The following is a 17,264-nucleotide window of genomic DNA, read 5'->3' as shown; positions in this document are numbered from 1 at the left end:
CATCACCCAAAGAAAAAGGAATAGGGTTATCAAAACCGACGCCGACCCTGGTTCTGTTGCTTCCCTTTAGTGAGCTGACGTCCTCTGGTTGAAGAATTACATCTACTGGGGACTGAAAATCTAGGATTCTGGCCCTGAGAAGGCCTAAAGGGAGCAGGCGGTAAAATGGTTGGGGGGCTGGCCACCGAAACCTAGGCTGAGAACCTAGTTAGATTGCTGAGAAAACCCGAACTTCTGAACTGCGTCCTTAATTTTCTGCATACTCTTTAACTCAGCATCTGTGTCAGGATGAAATAAATTGTTTTCAGACATTAGCAACTCCTCCGCCATAGCTCTGCCCTCTTCAAATAATGTAAAAGATCTTAGCCAGGCATGGCGACAAATAGTTGTTGCAGTTGCAAACATTTTTCCTGCCGTATCAGCCCCATGCTTAGCTAAGTCCCTTTGATGAAGTGCCAAAGTGATTCTTTCTTGGTGAAGAGTCCTTGGCAACTGCTGGTGCTCTGGTGGAATCATGTCTAGGTAAGGTGTTAACGTGTCCCACAAATAAGACTGATAGGCTGCCATATAGGCCTGATAATGAGCCATACGGGTAATTAAACTGGCAGCAGTGTGCACTTTTTTCCCACAGCCATCCATCTTCTTGCCCTCTTTATCCGGTGGAGTAGATTGCAATTTCTTAGATTTTTTAGGTTGCACAACTTTCACCACAACTGAATTAGGCTTTGTAGGCCTTGTTAACCATTGTGCTGAGGAAGTAACTATATGATAGAGAGAATCAAACTTCTTGGACTCAGCAGGCACAAAATATGGGGGACCAGATTGAGTCTTTGCTAGTTTTAACAAGTAATGAAGTGCAAGAAGTACAGTGCTAGGCACGTGATCCTTCTGTTGGTCAGGAGAAAACAATAGGTCATCTACTGGGTCATCAGGCACAGAAGCAGCAGGCAATTGGAGAGAATGAACCAAACGTAAAATCAATGAAGAAAATGAAGATGCATCCTCTGATGTAGGAACTGAGGAAGTACAACACTGCATTAAAGTATCCTCATCATCAATAGAAGAATCAGAATCTGAAACAAAATTATCATCCTGTGCTTGAGGAACTCGATGAACAGAAAAATTAGAAAACTGGTTAGGCTGTGGAAAAACAGGCCCAAAATTATAAGGATTAAATTTTTGAACTGGAGGATTGGGAAAGTAATACCAACCACCCTGCTGTGTAGGCCACATAGTCTGAGAAGAGGAACAAGGATATATACTTGTAGTTTGGAATAAAATTGGCTGACTGCTGCCATGGGGAACCGTTCTAAGCGGGGGACCACGGGAGGTACCCTCAAGGGGGTCATCCTCTAGGAGCTGAGCCATGGCAAGCCATCACTCGCGCAGGCGGCATGGCTGCCAGAAGGGTGGAGAGGCCCTCCCCCTGCCTGCTGAGGCAAATGCGGTGGCGAGAAGATTGGGGGCTCTAGGGGCCACACTGCCACTCCCATGGGTGCTGGAAGGCCCTGTGCCCCAGAAACACTGGAAAATTGGAAGCCGGCTTGACTTCCGGCAGCCCTTGCTGGGGCTGGCTCCGCTCCTTCCTGGGCGTCCACCGGAGGAGCGGAGGGCCTCTTCCCTCCCACCTGAACAGACGCTGGGGAGGAGGAAGGTAAGTCTGCAGCCACAAGGGCTGTATTTACGGAAGCCTGTGCCTCCACAACTGAGGCACAAGAGGCAGCCAATTGTTCCCCTTGGCGGCAGAGAACACAAAGGGGATGGGGGTCTCCCTGGGGCAGCTTCTCCCCCACACCTCATGTACTTAAGGGCTGCGTTTGCAGCCATATTGGCCTTAAACAAAACAAGAAGTCCAAGCAAAGTCCAAAGAATAGTCCAGGAGTCAAAAGCCAAAGTAGATAAAGAGTAGAAACAACCCAATGTTGCTGCTTTTGCGGATGAAAGGAACTAAAGCCTCAAGCCCCGCAGCCTGGCTTTATTACTAATGGGGAGGGGCCGGGCTAGAGTCGCTTTGCAAGAGATCATATGAAACAGCTGCGTGGATGCAGGAGATACCATAGGTGAGGGTTCCAGAGTGACCACGCAGAAGAAATACCTGTTATATTCACCTCATCATATCTGATATAGATATATAAAGGGTAAAAGTTTTCCCCTGACATTAAGTCTAGTCATGTCTGACTCTGGGGGTTGGTGCACTTCTCCATTTCTAAGTCGAGAAACCATCTTTGACACCTCCAAGGCTGGCATGACTGCACTGAGCACCATTACCTTCCCGCCATAGTGGTACCTATTGATCTACTCACATTTACATGTTTTCGAACTGCTAGGCTGGCAGAAGCTGGAGCTGACACTCAGAGCTCACTCCACTCCCCGGATTCGAACCACCGACCTTTCGGTCAGCAATTTCAGAAGCTCAGAGATTTAACCCACTGTGCCACCGGGGGGTCCTATATATTTCTATCTCCAGCTATAAGAACCTTGGGCAACAAGGAGTCTATTTATCTTTGTGTAATCAATTTTTTAAGACAACTTTGTGCTTAATTTTATCAAATCTATAAGCCAAAACCAAACAGCACTGCAAGATCTAGACTACTGCACATGTTCAAATTAACCTACTATAAAACAATATTTAACAAAATTCCAGCCAATGAAGTCACTAAAAAAGGAAACGGTACTATTTTAAGCTCTCTCTTTCACACAGACTACAGCAAACATTAACTTACAGTAGCATCTCACTTATCCAAGCCATTTTTGTAGTCAATGTTTTCAATATATCATAATATTTTGGTGTTAAATTTGTAAATACAGTAATTACAACATAACATTACTGCATATTGAACTACTTTTTCTGTCAAATTTGTTGCATAACATGATGTTTTGGTGCTTAATTTGTAAAATCATAACCTAATTTGATGTTTAATAGGCTTTTCCTTAATCTCTCCTTATTATCCAAGTTATTCGCTTATCCAAGCTTCTGCCGGCCCATTTAGCTTGGATAAGTGAGACTCTACTGTATTTCTTACCTTTTTTCTTTCATATTTATATTTTATATTTTTGAAAAAACACAATTACAGGTTATAAATGCTGGGGCAGGGGGACCACAGAAAAAGCAAATGCACTTGGGTTCATTGCACTCAAAGTTTAGTTCATTTCCACTACAGTGATTTCGACAATGGCACATCATCCAGTCATTTTGGGTATTCCTTGGCTGTGGCAAAACCCTCAGATTGACTGGAAAAGGGAGACTTTTACCTTCCGGGATGGGAACTGCAATTTTGAAAGTACCCCAAGGGCAATAAAGGAACTGGAGCCAGAAGGGGTGATAGCAGCCACATCTCAAGATGTACCAATGGAAAACATTCCCAAAGTTTACTTAGATTTTGCAGATGTGTTCAGTGAAAGAGAGTGTGACCAGTTGCCCCCTCATAGGAAGACTGACTGTGCAATTGAAATAGGCCCTAATGCCAAACTACCAAAATCAAAACTATATGCAATGTCTGAACCAGAGAAAAGGGCACTCAGAGAATTTATTGATAAAAATCTAGAGAGAGGCTTCATCGAACCGTCTCAGTCCGCACTGGCAGCCCCAGTATTTTTCAGGCCAAAAGCAGGCGGGTCTCTGAGATTGGTCATGGATTATCGCAGATTTAACGCGATATGCACCACAAATCAATACCCACTCCCCCTAATGTCCGAGATGTTGGCGCAATTGGGCAAAGCACGCGTCTTTACCAAACTGGATTTGCAGGAGGCTTTTTATAGGATTTGAATCAAAGAAGAGGACTGTTAGAAAACGGCTTTTAATTGTAACCTGGGGCAATTTCAGTGGAAAATTATGCCTTTTGGACTGTGCAGAGCCCCCAAAGTGTTCATGCAGTTCATAAATGAGACTTTTCGTGACCTGCTATATAAAGGGGTTATTATATTCCTAGATCACATTATCATATACAAGAAATCGCTATCGGAACACATTAAATTGACCCAAGAAGTCCTGCGGAGATTAAAGGAGAATCAGCTTTATGCTAAAATCTCCAAGTGTGAATTCCACAAAACTGAATTAGACTACTTCGGTTTTCGACTCTCCACAAAGGGCATAGCTATGGACCCCGCTAAGGTGCAGGATGTATTAGCGTGGGAACCTCCCAGGACCCGACGACAGCTACAGGGATTCCTGGGCTTTGCAAATTTTTATAGACAGTTAATCAAGGACTTTGCCAAACTGTCTCTACCGTTGACAGACTTACTAAAGATTAAGGGAGTGGGGGAGACTCATAAGACTAAGATGCCGGGCGCCAAACTGAACTGGACGCCCGAGTGTCAAGAGGCGTTCGAAGAATTTAAAAGGAGGTTCACGAGTCAACCCATATTGGTTCATGCCCAACTGAACAAACCTTTCGTGGTACATTGTGATGCCTCAGAGCCGGCCTATGGAGCAATACTATTGCAGGCTGATGATGAGGGTGATCTAAGACCTTGTGCTTATTTATCAAGAAAGTTCACAGAAACTGAACGGAAATGGCGGGTGTGGGAGGAGGAGGCTATCGCAGTGCAGTCTGCCCTATCTCATTGGAGACATTTTTTAGAAGGGACTGATGTTCCGTTTGAGGTATGGACCACTCATAAAAATCTGCAAACTTTACGAACCCCCAAAAGACTGAATGCAAAACAGTTGTGATGGGCACAGTTCTTTAACCGTTTCAATTTTAAACTGAATTTTTTTCCAGGGACACAGAATAGACTGGCAGATGCACTTTCCCAAATGCCCGATACAAACTATTCAGCCCTGGGAGAAGTCGGAACTGTGTTCACGAAAGAACAACTGGGTTTAATAGTGCAGAACAGGGCCACAAATAAGGAAAGACCCCATCTAGTGATCAAATACATGAACTGTCCCAAGAATTAAAGTTAGCCGCAGATGGAGATCCCTGGCTCCAGTCTCATAGGGACGAACTGTCCCCAGAAGGAGGATTGTGGACTTACAGTTCCAAATATTATGTGCCGGAGGGACTCCGGGGGAGGGTACTGGCTCAAGCACAAGACTCCAAACTCTCTGGTCATTTTGGATTTACAAAGACTCTGAAGCTGTTGAACAGACAATTCTGGTGGCCAACCATACACAAGGATGTAAGGGATTATTTGCAAGAATGCCCTGTTTGCGCTAAAGCCAAACAAAAGTGGGCAAACCGGAAGGATCGCTACATTCCACAGCAGACCCCTCGAAACCATGGACATATAGCTATGGGCTTCGTGGTAGACCTGCCCAACAGCAACGGGTTTAACAAAATTTGGACTATAATTGACCTCTTCTCCAAACAAGCTCACTTCGTGCCCCTTAAGAAACTCCCAACGGCACCTGAGTTGGCCAAATTGTTTCTGCAACACGTGTTTCGCCTGCATGGATGCCCCGAGCGAATCATAAGTGACTGGGGTTCTCAGTTCACATCTCAGTTTTGGAAGTCTTTCCTGGGCCTTTTAGGAACTGAAAGGGCCCTAAGCACAGCTTTCCATCCAGAGACAGACAGAGCCACCGAACGGGTCCAAAAGACCCTTCAGCAGTTCCTCCGTTGCTACAGCACACACCAGCAAGATCAATGATCCTCGATTTTGCCGCTTGCTGAATACTGCATTAATAATTCGGATCACGCGTCCACTGGGGTTTCTCCGTTTAAGGTTGTAAACGATAGAGATTTTCCGCCATTCCCCACACTGCAAAAGAACTTGCCCTCTGACGCGAAGCCGGGAGATTAGGGTGAGAGAATTGCTGCCACTTAGCCTTCGGTTCAGGAGGCCTTACGCTCAGCCAAACTGGATTACAAAAAATATGCAGATAGAAAGAGAACAGCACTCCCGGACTACAAAGTAGGAGAGTTAGTGTACCTGTCAACAAAGCATCTGAAATCCACCCAACCATCACGAAAGCTGAGCCCACGATACGGTGGGCCCTTTCCCATCTCGGCCGTGGTGAACCCAGTTACAGTATGGTTACAACTGCCTCATAGATGGCGCAAGGTGCACCCTGTTTGACGTTAGCCTGCTGGAACCGGCGTCTACCACCCACAGAAGGAGTAAACCAGGTTCAGACCCGGTCCCCATTTTGAAATCAAGGACATTCTAGATTCCAAGAAGTCTCGGGGGAAACTATCCTACTTGGTCGAATGGACTTCAAAAACCCTACACCCCGAGTGGGTGGTATCTGAGCATGTTAAAGCCCCAAAGTTGAAAAAACGGTTTCAAAATCGATTTCCCCATAAGCCTGGACCATGAACTCAGGGGGGTTGGTTGGGTTCTCCCTCTCCTCTTTCTTTTTCCTTCCATCTTTCGCTGTTATTGTTGTCATCTTGTCGCACCCTTTGTATCTCCCCACAGGATCGTCGTCTGAAGGGGGGAGTCATGTCAGGATGCAAAAAGCCCAGCATTCACCCAACTGACATTTTCACATCCGACCAGTGCGGGGGTGGGGGGGGGAGCCGGATGAGGAAGACCACTTGTTTGGAAAGACTGATTTATGACCTGCTCTGGTTTTCAAACATGGGAAAGGACTGTTGACGGGGAGGTGTGAATGGGAAAGGGGAAACGTGGGAGGGGGAGGGAAGAAGCAACTTGATATACTGGGGGCTGATGGAAAAGGGGCAGTGTAAGCTTTGTGATCATCTTGGCAAGACGGATTCAATAAAGTTTCCATAGCACCAGCTGTGTGAGCCTATCTTTATGTCCTATACCTTCCAAGGACTGACACACAGGTTGAGAACCACTGCCATAAAACATCCACTTTCGTGCCAAGAGAAGAGATTCACACAAGTAAGTGAGGTAACTTACTTACCATCTCTTTGGTAACTCTGCTAAGTTACCAAAGTATTCACTGAAATCATTTCTGAAAGAAATATTTAAAGCCAGCAAAATAGTTGGCTCTTACCATGACAATATGTTCAAAACACTCAGTGTAATGGTAGGCCAAGCTACTATGGCAATGATGCTAAAAGGCAGTTCAATAATAATAGTACATTTAATAAAATTTTATTTATATCCCGTCATCATCTCCCCGGAGTGACTCGGAGTGGCTCACAGATACACTTTGAAGTGCACCAGATAAAAGAACAGTACATAAGCATATAAACAACAACATAAATTTAAAAACAATACACATAACACACATAAAATCACTCCTATTAAAACTGAAGATTCCTAAAACGCAGAAGAACCTGCAAATAAGACTGGCTATCTGAACTCACAAATCAAAGTGTGGAGTGAAGCAATTGATGAATTCTCAAGTTTGACCATAGATTACACAAGGACAAAGTCTGTCTAAAGAGCCATGTTTTTACACTAGAACAAAAGGCTTGGAGAGTGGGGGCTCACCTAATTTCTCTAGAGAGGGCATTCCAGAGCTGGAGGGCCACCACCAAGAAGGCCCTCTTTTTCTTCCTCATCAACCGTACTTCAGACGGTTGTGGGACCGAGAGAAGGACCTCCCTGGGAGATCTCAAGGCCCGAACCAGTTCATAGAAGGAGATGCAGTCTCGAAGATAGACCAGTTTTTAAACTCCATGCAAAACATGTGTTTTCCTATTGAGAGAAATTGATTTCAGAATTGCTTCTCATGGTTGTGAACCTGGTGAAGTAAAAATTATGGTGCATCAAGTTTGCTGTTTTCTCAAAAGAATATACAATAGTCAGATAATGCCAGAATATAGACTAGCTTCAAACCCTAGTAAAAAGCACAAACAAGTTGTGTTTTTCTTTCATGCTGTGGAGAATGCCCAAAGCTGACCATTTACTTCTCTTCTCCCTCCTCTCTCAACCAATAGATAGGAGTGTTGTTTCCATATCAGAACAGAAATAACAGGGAAGATTACAGTATAATTCAAAGTAAACCGACTCACATAAAAGGGGGAGTTCGCAACGGCAAAACACAACAATCATACCAAACATAAATTCTTGAGCAAAATGCTGCCCGTAATAGCAACACTTTGTGAAATGTGTTGTCGAAGGCTTTCATGGCCGGGATCACAGGGTTGTTGTATGTCTTTCGGGCTGTGTGGCCATGTTCCAGAAGCATTCTTCTGGAACATGGCCACACAGCCCGAAAGACATACAACAACACTTTGTGAAATGCCACAAAGACCACATTCTTCTATGTAAGAGTTTGTAATAGCACATCCCTAAATCTACTTTAAAACCCACCATGTAAGGTTGCCAACATCAAGTGTGGCTTGGAAGCAAGGACAGGAGCAAACTCACAAGTCAAAGTAACGTGATGTAGCATGAGAGGTGATGTTACATAAGATGCATTTGTATCACTGTAAAATGAATCTGTGGTCCTATTTGGATGTTATTCAAGGTATGTGAATCATAGTTTGGCCAAGAAAGAGCCCACCACTCCATCCATTATCTATTTTATCACAGCGAATGTGACAAGTCTGTAAAAAAGTTCCTGTTGTCGGGGTTCTTGCTTGCATACAGAATAAGCGACCCTGAACTTCTTCTCTTCAAGCTTGTCACTTTCATCATGAGGAAAGCAATGATGGAAGGACTGGGGGTAACCACTCTTCTGTTCACATTCTCAGTCAAACCCAGGTAACCTCTAAACAAAGCTTATGTATAAGTAGATCTAGTGTTGAGTCTGAACTGGTTTCCAAATGTAGAATGGTTGATAGCATGTACAGTAGAGTCTCACTTATCCAACATAAATGGGCCGGCAGAATGTTGGATAAGCAAATATGTTGGATAATAAGGAGGGATTAAGGAAAAGCCTATTAAACATCAAATTAGGTTATGATTTTACAAATTAAGCACCAAAACATCATGTTATACAACAAATTTGACAGAAAAAGTAGTTCAATACACAGTAATGCTATGTAGTAATTACTGTATTTATGAATTTAGCACCAAAATATCATGATGTATTGAAAACATTGACTACAAAAATGTGTTGGATAATCCAGAACATTGGATAAGCGAGTGTTGGATAAGTGAGACTCTACTGTATTTGGAGACTGTCTTGAAGCCTGGAAAGGAGGGTAGAGAAATTAGGAGTTAAAGGATTATTAGGAAATGACTGTTAGAACAATTGTATTGTGGGTTGAATAGAAAGCATATCTAAAAGTGCCATGATTAAGAATGAAAATGAGGAATAGTATGGCCACAGTAAACTCCAGTGTTGCCATAAATTGGAAAGAATACAAAAATGCACAACAATGTGATCAAATATATATATATTTCTGTCATACAACCTCTGCCAGGAGAATGGCAGTGAATTAATTAATTAACTAATTAAATATTTACATCTGTAGTATGGAATTAGTGACCCAGCACAAACTCTAATCAAGTATTTATGGGCTGGAGGGCAGAAAGGAATTTGATATTATTTTAGAATATCCCAAAGCTGTAAATAATTAAATATTCTTTGTTCTGTTGATAAATCACACTTACTGTCATAGAAATGTATGAACAGAGTGTAATAATCAATAGCATCAAAATTATGCAACTTGGATATTAAAAGTTGATTCTATATAAAGATCCTGGTGGCACCCGAAAGCCAAACAAGAAAGTGAGCCTAAAGTGGAAAGTTGTAAACAAGTAGCCAGTTCTAAAGGGAAAGGAGCTAGATTATGTTTTAAGTAGTAACTGGAGAAGAACACTGGGGCAATTCAATACATGAAGCATGTAAAACCTACACACACAACAGACCACTATTTAGCAAACTCACACTGTTTAGCTTTTTCACATTATGCAATAACAGCATTCTAATTCTACCATAACCACATCCTATGGATCATCATTTGATAATACAGTACTTAAACTCTCTGAATGAGACCTAAGTACGGTACTTCCAAAATTTCAAAGAACATTGTTAGATATGCAGAAATAGCAGTGAAAACAACTGTTTAAAGGGCCCTCAGTCTACTCACAGGAGATAAGAGTCATGAAATTATTTTAAGAGATAGTGTTATGTACACGAAACAATGGCTCAATACTCTGAGGATCCTCAAAATAATTCTAAATAGCAACAGAGATGCTGTCATCATCCCCAATTCACTTACTGTATTTCACTGTTTAATGCCAGTGCATAATAGTCACACACACCATTTTTGGGTCCCCAAAATGGTATTCCAGCCAAAACACCTCAAGTCCCACAGGCTGAGAACCACTGCTCTACCACAACCCTCTACAGCTGGAGGTGTAAGATGAGGTAATGCATTCCCTGAGCTAGGGACAATTTATTCCCTGAGAAAAAATGTTTCTCAAGGGGACAAAAAGTAGCTAGGTTTCCTAATGTGCTTAGTCTTGTCAAAATAAAATCTCACTGTTCTACATGCATCCAAGGCACTATCATACCTTCTTCCAAGAGAACATGGATTTGTGCAGAAGGAAGAGATCACGAGATCTTGTGCCCTATGGAAAGTTGGGTTTAGTTTAGGGGGAAAGGCAAGATCTGGACAAAGGACCACTAACTGAAAAACCACACTGGTGAAGGAACTATAGCATCTCCCCAATGTATCTAAATTGCATAGCCAAGCTCCTCTGTATTTTTCTTTTTAAAGTTCTTTTGAAGTTGCTTTTGCTTTTTTCAGAGGGGGTTTGGGTTTACCTGCATCAACAACTTAGACGAAGGGTTAGAAGGCACGATCATCAAGTTTGCAGATGACACCAAACTGGGAGAGATAGCTAACACTCCAGAAGACAGGAGCAGAATTCAAAACGATCTTGACAGACTAGAGAGATGGGCTGAAACTAACAAAATGAAGTTCAACAGGGACAAATGCAAGATACTTCACTTTGGCACAAAATATGGAATGCAAAGATACAGAATGGGGGACTCCTGGCTCAACAGCAGTACGTGTGAATAAGATCTTGGAGTCATAGAATCATAGAATCATAGAATAGTAGAGTTGGAAGAGACCTCATGGGCCATCCAGTCCAACCCCCTGCTAAGAAGCAGGAAATCGCATTCAAAGCACCCCCGACAGATGGCCATCCAGCCTCTGTTTAAAAGCCTCCAAAGAAGGAGCCTCTACCACGGCCCGGGGGGGAGAGTTCCACTGTCGAACAGCTCTCACAGTGAGGAAGTTCTTCCTGATGTTCAGGTGGAATCTCCTTTCCTGTAGTTTGAAGCCATTGTTCTGTGTCCTAGTCTGCAGGGCCGCAGCAAACAAGCTTGCTCCCTCCTCCCTATGACTTCTCATCACATATTTGTACATGGCTATCATGTCTCCTCTCAGCCTTCTCTTCTGCAGGCTAAACATGCCCAGCTCTTTAAGCTGCTCCTCATAGGGCTTGTTCTCCAGACCCTTGATCATTTTAGTCGCCCTCCTCTGGACGCTTTCCAGCTTGTCAACATCTCCCTTCAACTGCGCTGCCCAAAATTGGACACAGTATTCCAGGTGTGGTCTGACCAAGGCAGAATAGAGGGGGAGCATGACTTCCCTGGATCTAGACGCTATTCCCCTATTGATGCAGGCCAGAATCCCGTTGGCTTTTTTAGCTGCCGCATCACATTGTTGGCTCATGTTTAACTTGTTGTCCACAAGGACTCCAAGATCTTTTTCACATGTACTGCTGTCTAGCCGTCCTGGGCCTCGTGGACACGTTAAATATGAGCCTACAATGTGATGCGGCTGCTAAAAAAGCCAACGGGATTCTGGCCTGCATAAATAGGGGTATAGCATCTAGACCCAGGGAAGTCATGCTACCCCTCTATTCTGCCTTGGTCAGATAACACCTGGAATACTGTGTCCAATTCTGGGCACCGCAATTGAAGGGAGATGTTGACAAGCTGGAAAGCGTCCAGAGGAGGGCAACTAAAATGATTAAGGGTCTGGAGAACAAGCCCTATGAGGAGCAGCTTAAAGAACTAGGCATGTTTAGCCTGGAGAAGAGAAGGTTGAGAGGAGACATGATAGCCATGTACAAATATGTGAAGGGAAGTCATAGGGAGGGAGGAGGGAGCAAGCTTGTTTTCTGCTGTCCTACAGACTAGGACACGGAAAAATGGCTTCAAACTACAGGAAAGGAGATTCCACCTGAACATCAAGAAGAATTTCCTCACTGTGAGAGCTGTTCGGCAGTGGAACTCTCTCCCCCGGACTGTGGTGGAGGCTCCTTCTTTGGAGGCTTTTAAGCAGAGGCTGGATGGTCATCTGTCAGGAGTTTTTTGAATGAAATTTCCTGCTTCTTGGCAGGGGGTTGGACTGGATGGCCCATGAGGTCTCTTCCAACTCTACTATTCTATGATTCTATGATTCTAATGGAGGCAGGAAGTAGGCAGTGACATCAAGAGGAAGCCTGCATATAGTATGATTCCCCTTTGGACATACAAAAATGTAATTCCTTTATATTGTTCCTGCCAAGTCTTTCCCTCAATGTAAGGACCAAAAACTGTTCTCAAAGGTCAGCTATAAGCTCTAACCAAATAGTTAAAAATCTAACCAAATAGATTTTAAACTAGAAATGTAAACTATGGATTTTTTTAGATATTGAATTCTCAACTGAAGCTTGTAAGCATGTTCTGAAAATCAAGACAAAATAAAAAATGAGCAACAATTTCTTTAAAACATATTTATTTTTCAGATAATCTCATGGAAGTTTTACACCTGCTCTAAATGAGAAAGAATGCCATGCGGACAGACCTAAAACCTTAACTTTTCCCACTGCTCATACCACTGAGAGAATTATTGCTTTGAGCCTGCTGTCTCTTGAACAGTATGATGAGTGTGTTCCCATCTTCTCCTACCCTTATAAAAAGATATGCTGCTTGTAAACAATAGTGTTCAGCTCTACTGATGGTCAACAAGAGCAGCAATTATTTCACTATATGAAACACTAGCTGTGCCCGGCCACGCGTTGCTGTGGCGAAGTATGGTGGTATGGGAAATAAAGTATTGAGGAATTGGTGGTAGTTAAGGTAAAGGGTCCCCTGGGCTGAGTGGGTTGCTAGGAGACCAAGTGAGTGGAGCTTAGCCTTCTAACTGGCAGCAATTAGATAAAAACAATTACTCCTCTCCCTCTAATTAGGACTTTATTTTTTCTTTTCTTTTTGTTGTATCAACCTAGAGGCATGGATGAGGGGTTGTGCTGTCAATTTTCGAGGTTGTGGGGTATTTACTTTTGTTGTTTTGTCCGCTGCCGTGATGCCATCACTCATATATATATATATATAGCACTGCAGTCGTTCCCAATCTTTGTTATTCCAGGTGCTTTTGACTTCAGCTTTCAGAAACCCACCCAAAGCACCAATGTTTGGAAATCAGATGATTATGAATATTCTGTAGCCACAAGTTGTTACACCAGATTGATTCATGTTGTCCTGTACATGCAGGAGCCATGCTATACGAAGGACCACACTTTGTTATAAGAACGTGCCCAAACTCTAAAATGTTCAGGGGAGATTCTTCTTTCAGTTCTCCTTTATACTGCCCTATATCCACAGATCTGATCTCAGATTATCTGCTTTAGACTATATGAGTCTCCACTGGGATCAGATCCATAGGCGCAGTGTGGAAGGGGCCACAGTCCCTTAAGTCCCTTAAGTATATTTAAGTAAGTAATATTTCTTAGCTCGAGCCCCACCTCAGCTTAATGAAAGCATCATTCACCCATACTTTGATCACCAGCAGATGGGTGTTCTTTCTTTCCATGCAGCTAATGCTTGATAGAATAGGTTGGGAGAGAGTTATGATCATGGGAATAATGTCACAATTGTAACTAAGCAACTATTATAAATTCAGAACCGTTATGGATCTCCTTAGTCTGGTTGCTAAAAGTCTCAATGTGACTTTTCCACAAGAGCCTACACAATCATGGCAACCAGAAATAAACTAAACATTCAGTATGCGTTCATCAGTAGCACCCTCTTGTATCAGTTATCATTTATATCATACTAGCTGTGCCCGGCCACGTGTTGCTGTGGCGTTGTCTGGTGGTGTTGGTGAGAACTTGTTGAGGTAGTGGTGGTATTGAATGTCTATTGTATGGTTGTCTTTATGTTTAGTATGCATTTGGTTGTTTGTGTACTGTGAAAGTGGTGAGGGTAGAGGGGGTCTATGTCCCTGTGTAGTATTGTATAGTATTTATACGTTGTCCATGTGCTGTGAAAGCTTGGATTGTGTCCTGCTGCATAATAGAAAGGATTGGGCTGGATGGCCATTAGGGGTCTCTCCAAACTCTTGGATTTATGCTTCTATTATTATTATTATCATCATCATCTTCTTCATCATCATCATCATCATCATTATTATGTAGAGGCTGGATGGCCATCTGTCAGGAGTGCTTGGATTGTGTCCTCCTGCATGGTAGAAGGAAGTTGATGTGGATGATCCTTAGGGGTCATTCCAAACCTTAGCATTGTATGATATTATTATTATTATTATTGAGAGGCTGGCTGGCCATCTGTTGGGAGTGCTTGGATTGTATCGTCCAATGGCAGAGTTGGGTTGGACTGGATGGCCTTTAGGGGTCTCTCCTAACTGTCTGATTCTATGATTCAATTTGTATTATTATTGTGCAGATCTTGGATGGCCAACTGTCAGGAGTGCTTGGTTTGTGTCGTCTTGCATGGTAGAAGGAAGTTGAACTGGATGATCCTTAGGGGTGTCTCCTAACCTTATGATTGTATGATATTTTTCTTCTTCTTCTTCTTCTTCTTCTTCTTATTATTATTATTATTATTATTATTATTATTATTATTATTATTATTATTGAGAGGCTGGATGGCCATCTGTTGGGCGTGCTTGGATTGTGTCCTCCATGGCAGAATTGGGTTGGACTGGATTACTACAGTAATTATTTCATATTACAGTAGAATCTCACTTATCCAACATTCGCTTATCCAGTGTTCTGGAATATCCAACGCAGTCTGCCTTTTAGTAGTCAATGTTTTTGTAGTCAATGTTTTAAATTCATTATATTTTGGTGCTAAATGTGTAAATACAGTAATTACTACATAGCATTACTGCGCATGGAACTACTTTTTCTGTCAAATTTGTTGTATAACATGATGTTTGGTGCTTAATTTGTATAATCATTACCTAATTTGATGTTTAATAGGCTTTTTCTGAATCCCTTCTTATTATCCAACATATACACTTATCCAACGTTCTGCCGGCCTGTTTATGTTGGATAAGTGAGACTACTGTATATTTATAATCTTATATTATCTGCTTAGAACTGGATTATATGAGGCCCCTTCTTCACAGCTGTATAAAATGCACACTGAAGTGGATTATATGGAAGTGGAGTCAAGATAATCCAAGATAAGCCAAGAAGATAATATAAGATTATAAATGGGTTATATAGCTGTGTGGAAGGGCCTTGATTCTACACTGCCATATAATCCAGTGCAAATTAGATAATCTGTGGAAGAGGTCTAAGTGAGGCCTAACTGTGCCTGTCCCCTGGGCTGAATAGGTTGCTAGGAGACCAAGTGGGCGGAACTTAGACTTCTAACTGGCAGCAATTGGATAAAAGCAATTATTCCTCTCCCGCTAATTAGGACTTTATTTTTTTTTCTTTTTGTTGTATCAACCTAGAGCCGTGGATGATGGGTTGTGTTGTCAAATTTCGAGGTTGGGGGCCTGTAGTTTTGTTGTTTTGTCCGCTGCCCTGATGCCATCACTCTTTTATATATATACTAGCTGTGCCCGGCCACGCGTTGCTGTGGCGAAGTCTGGTGGTATGGGAAATAAAGTATTGAGGAATTGGTGGTAGTTAAGGTAAAGGGTAAAGGTTTTCTCCTGACATTAAGTCCAGAAATGTCTGACTCTTGGGGTTGGTGCTCATCTCCATTTCTAAGCCGAAGAGCCAGCGTTGTCCGTAGACTCCTCCAAGGTCATGTGGGATGACTGCATGGAGCGGCATTACCTTCCCACCGGAGCAGTACCTATTGATGCACTCACATTTGCATGTTTTCGAACTTCTGGGTTGGCAGAAGCTGGGGCTAACAGTGGGGGCTCTCTCCGCTCCCCCAATTCAAACCTGCGGCCTTTCGGTCCAGAAGTTCAGCAGCTCAGCGCTTTAACCATCAGGGGATATTATTTCCTAAAGGTTGTGAATATACAATATTTCTGATTGGTTTTTTTTGTCTGTTGGAGGCAAGTATGAATGCTGCAATTAGGAAAAATGATTAGGATGTAATGGCCTTGCAGCTTTAAAGCCTGGCTGTTTTCTCCCCGAGTGAATTTTTTGTTGGGAGGTGTTAGCTGGCCCTGATTGTTTCCTGTCTGCAATTCCCTTGTTTTCAGAGTGGTGTTGTTTGCGATATTTTATGTGCTTCTACTGTCTGTGGCCCTGAGAAAACAGAGGATTTGCCAGACTTCGATGATGGGAATACTTGGTTGGGAGGTGTTAGCTGGCCCTGATTGTTTCCTGTGTGGAATTCCCCTGTTTATCTACTGTCCTGGTTTTAGAGATTATATTGTTCTGCATTATTCTATCCCAGTAATTATTTCATATTAAAGTACAATCTCACTTATCCAACATTCGCTTATACAATGTTCTGGATTATCCAACGCAGCCTGCCTTTTCATAATCAATGTTTTTGTAGTCAGTGTTTTAAATTCATTGTGATATTTTAGTGGTAAATTTGTAAATACAGTACAGTAGAGTCTCACTTATCCAACATAAACGGGCCGGCAGAACGTTGGATAAGCGAATATGTTGGATAATAAGGAGGGATTAAGGATAAGCCTATTAAACATCAAATTAAGTTATAATTTTACAAATGAAGCACCAAAACATCATGTTAGACAACACATTTGGCAGAAAAAGTAGTTCAATCCACAGTAATGCTATGTAGTAATTACTGTATTTATGAATTTAGCACCAAAATATCACGATATATTGAAAGCATTGACTACAAAAATGCGTTGGATAATCCAGAACGTTGGATAAGTGAGACTCTACTGTAATTATTACATAGCATTACTGCGCATGGAACTACTTTTTCTGTCAAATTTGTTGTATAACATGATGTTTTGGTGCTTAATTTGTATAACGATTACCTAATTTGATGTTTAATCGGCTTTTCCTGAATCCCTTCTTATTATCCAACATATTCACTTATCCTGACGGCCTGTTTATGTTGGATAAGTGAGAGTCTACTGTATATTTATAATCTTATATTATCTGCTTAGAACTGGATTATATGAGGCCCCTTCTTCACAGCTGTATAAAATGCACACTGAAGTGGATTATATGGTAGTGTGGAGTCAAGATAATCCAGTGCAAAGCAGATAATATAAGATTATAAATGGGTTATATAGCCGTGTAGA

General features: G+C 42.3%; 1 protein-coding gene across 5 annotated transcripts in view; it reads right to left on the bottom strand.

Annotated features, from left to right (window-relative positions):
- trio (trio Rho guanine nucleotide exchange factor) overlaps window positions 1-17,264 on the bottom strand; it is a 446,368-nt gene that overhangs the window by 353,825 nt on the left and 75,279 nt on the right. The gene's annotated exons all lie outside the window — the stretch shown is intronic.

The sequence above is a fragment of the Anolis carolinensis genome, chromosome 4 (assembly GCF_035594765.1).
Source record: "Anolis carolinensis isolate JA03-04 chromosome 4, rAnoCar3.1.pri, whole genome shotgun sequence".
NCBI lineage: Eukaryota > Metazoa > Chordata > Lepidosauria > Squamata > Dactyloidae > Anolis > Anolis carolinensis.
Note: the sequence above shows the minus strand (reverse complement) of the source record. Positions and strands in the feature narration are given on the sequence as shown.